An 8,572-nucleotide genomic window follows, 5' to 3' on the forward strand; every position below is an offset into this window, starting at 1 on the left:
ACGAGGCTTATTTTGGTGTTACGAAGGCCGTCCACCAATAAGACCTTTTTGCGGCCAGTCCCTTGAGGAGGAGAGACGTGGGTCATGTCCAGTGTGGCTTTTCCATCGGTGATGTCAAACTGGTCATTGGATTGTTGTACGTGTTGAATCTTGTCCATGACTTTGGAAGCGGTCAATTCTGCAGGGCTGCTAAATTCGATCCAAACAGGGATTTCAAACCGTCGTGTTGTATGGAAAGTCTCAAGCGATCGTCTTCTTTGGGTTGACATTGTCGCTTGAGTGCAGTGAGCAAAGAATCCCACACCCCGGTGATGAACCCTTCTGCTTTCTCTAAGGGTACGTCGGACTTGAAATCTTTAAACTTCACCGTGTATTTGTAAGCCGTGGTTCTAAATTTTCTAGAGGAGCGCTTTTCTGTCTCTCGAATGGAATAGTATTTTTCAGGGTTAACTAAGGGTGGTGAACTTTGTTTAGAGGGTTCGGATTCTGGTTCACTCATGTCCTCTTCAAAATCTCTGGCATGAATTTGTGCCAAGACTTCAACTCTGGTACGAGGCGATAGATCACGTTTCTGCCTCTTACTGTCTTCTTCTTTCTTCTCAAATGAATTGGATCGTTTCATCTTGATAGCAAAATGTCAGATGACTAAAATTTAAACACCATGGACTAATTTATAGTCATGGCAGACCAGAGTATATAAAGGGAATGTGTCTTGTCCTTTCACTATTCATTTCACTCTCAAACCGAGCACAACGATGGAAGAGACTACCCAGATGGAACGTTTCATCAGAGCTTTGCGAGGGGTCATTAGAAAATTTTCTTCAGACCAGCCGACGGACTACTCTCCTTGCTTTCGAGATAAAAGTGAAGATACTTGCTATATCTGTCAGAAGAAAGGACATTGGTCTTCAGAGTGTCCAGACCGTCAAAATAGGAACAAAAGGGGTTAGAAAAGACAAAAGTCAAGATACCTGTTATTATTGTCAAGAAAACGGACATTGGTCTCCAGATTGCCCTAAGAAACAAGAGGAGCAAGAAGAGAGGGATTCTGGAGAGGAAGAAGAAGAGGAAGAAAGTAGACAGGTGAAAAAAAAGAAACAGGTGAAGAAAAGAAGAAGGAAAGAAAGTGAGGAGGAAGAGGAGGAAAAGACTGTGACGGTGAAGAAATTGAAAAAACAGAGAGAGTAAACAAAGAAACAGAAGAAGTCTATTAACTTTTTAAAGTGCCATTTTGTGAATTGTGAATTGGATTGTAAATATTGATAAAAGAATAAATTAATTATATAAGGTAAGTGTCTTTGGGTTTTGATTTTAAAATAAGAACGTGCACTCACACATTCATAAACACGTACTATAGGGGTAAAATGGGTTGGTTTTTTTTTTGAGTTTGAATGAATGTTGGCAATTGAAAGTCTATCTCTTTTCGAGAGACGTGGGTGGCCCTGAAAAATGCCTTTTTTGGTGTAGGGGTGAGTTTAAGTAATCAACTTTAACTGTCTTAAGCCTTTGCCACGGCCAAGGCCTACTTCTGGACTGCGTACTGTTGATGATGATGATGATTTGGTTGAAATCACTAAGGGTGGCACGGTAGGCTTAGTCACAGGGTTGGCGTGTTTAGCTCGGGAAGGTCGTATTCTCTTCGGTCGTTATAAAGAAGTCTGATACATTTGTTTCAGACTTCTTAACTCCGCTAAAATGTCTAACAGTACCGTGACCGTTTGATTTTCACACCCTTGTTTCTTTGCTGCTGATTCTTCTTCTTGTTTTTTCTTACCTCTTCTTCTTGCTGTTGTTGCTGTAGGAGAAAAGCTTGTTCCGCTTCCTTTTGCTGTTGTATAAATTTCTCCAATTCTTCTTACTGTCTCTGTCTAAAATTCTCCACGTGCGGTAATGAAGGAGACGAAGGATCCGGAACAAATTCTTGCGAGGTAAGAAAATCCACAATATCCCAATTCACCTCTTCTGAAAGTAAGTCCGGGTTCCCTTGGGCGGTCTCCACTGCTGGTGCACCCCAATGAATCTTTTTCTGAGTTTCCGTCATGTTGAATCACTGTCACATAGATTGACTGCACACAAGCGCTAGCGAATCTATATAGACCACGTGACGTCACAGACTGCTCTCTTCGGATTGGATGCGGGCTGACTGAATTTTGCAACGCGTGTTTGGATTGGTCAATGAACTCAATCCGTTTCAATCCTTCCTCTACCTATAAATAAGCGCAGTTCACGGCATTGATTCACCTGTTCTCGGCGCCTCAGCATGTGGACTGACGTTGAATCTTCCACCCTTGTGTCAACAATGATGTTCAGGACGGACATACCGATGTATGTCCGATCCGAATGGACAGTTGTCCATAGGACCTCCACAAGCCTATGGATACGTAGGATTTACGTGGAGAGGCAAGGATGCCTCAAAAGAGTGTTAGTGTATGGTCCTACCATTAGACGAAGCCTAAGGACAAGAAGAAGTCACAGATGCCCTTTATGATAAGGGCATATATAAACCCAAAGGCCCTTTTCAGGGCCACCCACATTTCTCGAAAGGAGATAGACTTTCCATTGCCTACCCCATTTTTTTTAAATTTTTTTTTTTAAAAAAAATAGAGACCCCTCCCTGTTTCAATTTTCACCTGTTCCCTTTCCATAGACTTATCAGGTCGGGACCATATTAAAATAGGGTCCCGACCCTGTTCCATTTCCCCTTGTCCCTAGATAGACCCACACTCTATTCCCATGTTAAATTCCCTTTGTCCCTAGAATGGATATTTTTTTTTCTCCCACGTTCAATTACATAGTCCCCAGAGTGGATATTTTTTTCTCCTATGTTAAATTTTACATAGTCCCCAGAGTGGATATACCCTTTTTAACATGGAAGTCCCCTAGTCCCTAGGGTGTCCCACTTAACTACTCACATGCTATTCATATTACTGGCCACAAAACAAAAAATTACATCCTAAACGATCATCGCAAAATTTGTAACAACTAGAAATATGTTATGTCCAATCAGCTTTCTTCAAACTTAACCAAACATATGCAACCTGCATCAGTCGAATCAAACATAATCATGCAATTCCAAATAACAACTGCACTTTCCAATTAGTGTAGTTCATTCATCAGTCCACACTCTATTCAATAAGATTCCCCTGTAACATATTGTCATAAATATGGAGTATGTGCATTTGGTTATATCTCCCCGTATTAAGGAATTCTTAGATTTGTGTGATTACTTGTGTGATTATTGGAATTCGGCGCAATGGAAATATTCCTAGCCCGAAATAATTAGCCAATTATTAGGAGCAAACGTCACGGAGTGAAGTGTTAGTGAGTTTCCATGGTGCCATGGTTCACTAGTAGTGAATTCCGGCCAAAACCGAATGAATGTCTCTGTCGTAAGATAGTCCATATTCAAATCTAGTGGTGTACGTTGGTGGTGTGACTGCAAGGGCAGTATTTGCGGTACGAAACCAGTAAATTACACAAAGGAATAAATAAGAAGGGACTTGGCAGATACCGTTTATGTCGCCATGTGGGCAAATGTGATGCAGTTACATTAGCGAAATGTGCCTGGAAAGCATACATTGACTGGCCTAAGGTGGCGGAGTTAAAATAGTTCCCAGTGTAAGGGGATACTCGTATATTTTATAAGGCGTGAACGGTTGCGGTACGGAAACGTGATGAAGATAAAACATGCAGATGTGCGGTTGACAGATATTTGGCAGTTTGTTTTATCTGTGTGTTGCTTTAATTAGTGTATAGAATGGACATGTCGGGCTTTCTAATTTACAACTGAAGTTGTATGGAAGTCTTTGGAAAGTTGGGGTAAACATGATTTCTAGCGAAAATCGCGCCAGGGTTTGACAACCGCTCGGTCAAGTAAATACCCGTATGCGTGTAACAATATCCTTACACTAGTAATAGCAATAAATGCCATATTTCCAGAGCAGAAAAAATAAACTGCAAAAATTGTCATGAAGAATAAAGCTCCTCACATCGTCTGGTCATTAGTTGGGCATTGCATTTAAAGGGTCTTTCATAGATGAGGGTAAATTTATATCTAATATCAATTACAACACCAGTAGGTTTAAAACATGCTCTGAAGAAAGACGTGCTATATATGAGAGCCTAGGGGCAGCAATCTCTAATTATCCATGAATAGTTAAACACATATAAATCTTTCTATATTATACTCAGCAGTGTTATTAGGTACTCTAAAACTTTCCAAATTAGAACTGATGAAAGTTAAAAAAAATATGAATTACTTAATGTTATTTTCATGTGAGATCCATTCAGTAAATGTGATAATACATCACTACTAACAAACGTTTTTATATTGCTATTTTCTCATGCGTAGAACTTATCTACTTTATGTCGACCGGTCCCACCGCTACCATCATCTACATATTTCGTATTAAGGTGAAGTGTTAACAAAATAATAGCACTTGTTTCGAGATGCTTATGGTGCAACCAAAAGGTAACACTTATAACTGATAATTTTTTATATTGTGTTCTTCGTTTTTCATACCTGGAAATAATTATTTCGATTTCATTATAAGAGCGGATGACTCATAAAATATGCGAGAAAATAAAATAGCACCTCATGAATACTGTATGCGTTGAATGTGCTAAACTATATTGCATATTGCAAAAGTGCAGGGTTATTCTGGTTTAAATGGGAAAAAACTGGGTATATAAATTGGGGATATAAATAATCTTTCTTGGGGTTGGTACCGAGACAAGGAAATTTCATTCGCCAGTTATATTATTTAAGTTTCCTATAATTCTTGAACACAAGATTGTCATCATCGTTTTCTCTCTCTCTCTCTCTCTCTCTCTCTCTCTCTCTCTCTCTCTCTCTCTCTCACACACACACACACACAATACACATGCACAATGCAAACAATATTGCCGAAATAAAGCGGAAAATTTGGTTCCTTTTGGTACTGCGCCTAGGGGATAGGGTTGACGTAACAGGCCAGATGTCTGATGGGATACCCGGGATCAGACATTAGATATCTCTTTTCGCAAAAGAAGCGTGACTATTAATGCCCTTATGTCAATTAGCTTTTTTTGTATTGTTTTGGCGGGGGGGGGGGGGAATTCTTTATGTGTACCCTTCTGATTTAAGACGAATAGTTTTCTTCGTAAAAATAGATTGCTCGCAAAAGTTTTGATTTCTTGCCACGAAATAATTTGTTTTCTTCATTATATTGAAGTTTAAATATAGTATTTAATTTAGTTCCTTTAATATTAATTTCAAAATTCACCACAGTAACATTGTTGTTACATGTTTTTAGGCTGTTTCCTATCTATTTAAATCTCGGTGTGTAATCTACGGGTAGACATTATGATTCGTAAATCAAAACCTTTTATCATGCATCCAATCAGTCCTATTTACAAATATGGCGTACTGGGTCTGTCATGTAGTCAGCATACGACTCATTGTGGATGGTAATGCAGTAGTTTTGACGTTGGAGTGTTAGACAAGTGTCATGGAATCGCAGGTGTGGTAGAATATCGACTTTTTATTTCCTTGACGTTTCTATCAAATAAATTCTTTCTTGACTGCCATTTTGTTTTCGGACACAAGACGTCCTGAAATGACACGCAAGCAAATATTCCCATGAGTTTCCATTTCCAAGACTGAACAATGATATTATATCCGAATAAGATAATTTTCAAGCATGATGAACGATAAAACACGAAGTAACCAAATGTTGCACCGTATAAAGTGTCTAGCTCACTGTAGTTCATATGTTCAAGGTTTGGAATAATCAAATAGCATTTCAAATAAGAAATTATCATTGATTTATTTGGAGATCGTAGATATATTTTCTTGGCTGCTCGGGAAGTACAGAAGTTGATATTAGGTTAAATAAATAATCTAAGACATGCAAGTAACATTAATGAAAAGTTTAGCATTATTAACTTGTTCTATCAAGTCTAAATGTATGAATAGAATAGTGTCTTGTAAGATTTTCTCATGAATATTGTCTGTCATCAAACGATGTAAAAGAAAAGAAAATGTTTTTATGAAAATGTAAAATTGATACACGGTTGATTGAATAGAAATATTCATACGGTATAATGACAAAGTTATATTCTAAACATGCCATAAAAAGGAAAGTATTACAAAAAGAATCTACAAATAAATGTACATATCAAATGAGATATTTTAGACATGCCGTTTTACGTCTTTGGAATATTAGTTATCCAATACGTCAAACTGTAAAGAATTTTATGCAACTATTAGAAGATAAACATTAAGGCTTCATAATTATGCTGTGTTTCCTTTCCGTTCTTTCGGGTACAGAAATGGATGAAACCATACCTACAAGAAAAAATTAATGAATATAATGGGATGGATTCCACAGACCAGGTTTCTCTCAGCTGGAATTATCTCATGCAAGAGGTTTGTGTTCCAATACAAACATTTGTTCCGGTCAATTGTTTATTAATTATGTACCGTTATCAATCACTGATATGTTCTAATCTTCCATTCTATCGTGTCTGTTAGAATAGTTCAAAGATGATGTTTCCGTCGGATAAGAACATTATCCAAACTATTTTGCACAATAAATTGTCCAGGCTGAACTGAAGCTGAGATTACAACTAGTCTTGCGAATATACTAGTACGAAAAACGAAAGTTGCTTGTTGCATGAGATGGGAATACTTTGTCTCCATCTAAGCATACTTAAAACCCCATCTAAGCATACTTGAAACCTGCTAATTGCACACGATACTATCGATAAACTCATTATCTATCATTTAATATTTATTTAAATCATTGGATTTCTAGTCTCCTTTTAAATTATTTTTCAGTACCAATGCTGCGGTATAGATTCCGTATCCGACTTTCAGTCATCGGCATATTATGCCCGAAGTGGCTGTTATTATTATTACTATTACGGATATAATGTTGTTCCCGGATGTTGCAAGACTCTTCCAACTTCCGGTGCTTACTATTGGTGCAGTACTTACCAAGTATATTGTGAAGCATATTCATATGATACTAACTACTGGCGACAAGTAAGGAACTCAAATGCATACATACATACATACATACATACATACATACATACATACATACATACATACATACATACATGCATGCATGCCTGCATGCCTGCCTGCCTGCCTGTTTGCCTGCCTACCTACCTAAATACATACCTATCTACATACATACATGCATACATGCCTGCCTGCCTGCCTGCCTACCTACCTACCTAAATACATACCTACCTACATACATACATGCCTGCATGCCTGCCTGCCTGCATACCTACCTACCTACCTACCTACCTACATACATACATACATACATACATACATACATACATACATACATACAAGCAGACAGACAGAGAGACAGACAAGAAGATATATGAAGAGTATACAAGTAGTAAAGTGGGTCACTATAGCCTCAATGGGAATTAGCATTACAGACCCCCCTTGGGTCGTTTTAGCCTCAAGGGAAATTTAACATGGAGAAAAATCGTGGGTCACTTTAGCCTCAAGGGGAATTTAAAATGGGAAATAGTCTTGGGTCACTTTAGCCTCAAGGGGAATTGAACATGGGAAAAAGTCTTGGGTCACTCTAGCCTCAAAGGGAATTTAACATGGGAAATAGTCTTGGGTCACTTTAGCCTCAAGGGGAATTGAACATGGGATTTTTAAAAATTTTTTTTTTTAATTTTTTAAAAAAAAAAGGGGGTAGGCAATTGAAAAGTCATTCTCTTTTCGAGAAATATGGGTGGCCCTGAAAAGGGCCTTTGGGTTTATGTTAATGTATCCATTAACATAAAGGGCATCTGCGGCATCTTCTTGTCCTCAAGCTGCGTCTTACTCGAGGGCCATAAATCAGTGTCCTCTTGAGGCAACCTTGTCTTTCTACGTACACTCTTCGTATCCACAGACTGGTGTCTGACTTGTCGACAACGGTCCACTTGGACTGGACATACATGAGCATGTCCGTCCTAAACATCATGGAAGACACAAGGGTGGATGATTCGACTGTGGTCCACATCGTGAAGCGACGAGAACAGGTGAATCAATGCAGTGAACTGCGCTTATTTATAGGTAGAGGAAGGATTGAAACGGATTGAGTTCATTCACCAATCCGAACACGCGTTACAAAATTCAGTCAGCCCGCATCCAATCCGAACAGATCAGTCTGTGACGTCACGTGGTCTATATAGATTCGCTAGCGCTTGTGTACAGTTAATCCATGCGACAGTGATTCAACATGACGGAAACTCAGAAAACGATCCATTGGGGTGCACCAGCAGGGGAGACTGCCCAAGTTAACCCGGACTTACTTTCAGAAGAGGTGAATTGGGATTTTGTGGATTTTCTTACCTCAAAAGAATTTGTTCCGGAACCTTCTTTACCTTCTTCATTACCGCAAGTGGAGAATTTTAGACAGAGACAGAAAGAAGAATTGGAGAAATTTATACAACGACAAAAGGAAGCGGAACAAGCTTTTCTCCTACAGCAGCAGCAAGAAGAAGAGGTAAGAAGAAAACAACAGCAACAACAGCAAGAAGAAGTAGCAGCAAAGAAACAAGAGGGTGA

Source organism: Sinohyriopsis cumingii, unplaced genomic scaffold (genome assembly GCF_028554795.1).
Source record: "Sinohyriopsis cumingii isolate HCF-2022 unplaced genomic scaffold, ASM2855479v2 utg000043l, whole genome shotgun sequence".
NCBI lineage: Eukaryota > Metazoa > Mollusca > Bivalvia > Unionida > Unionidae > Sinohyriopsis > Sinohyriopsis cumingii.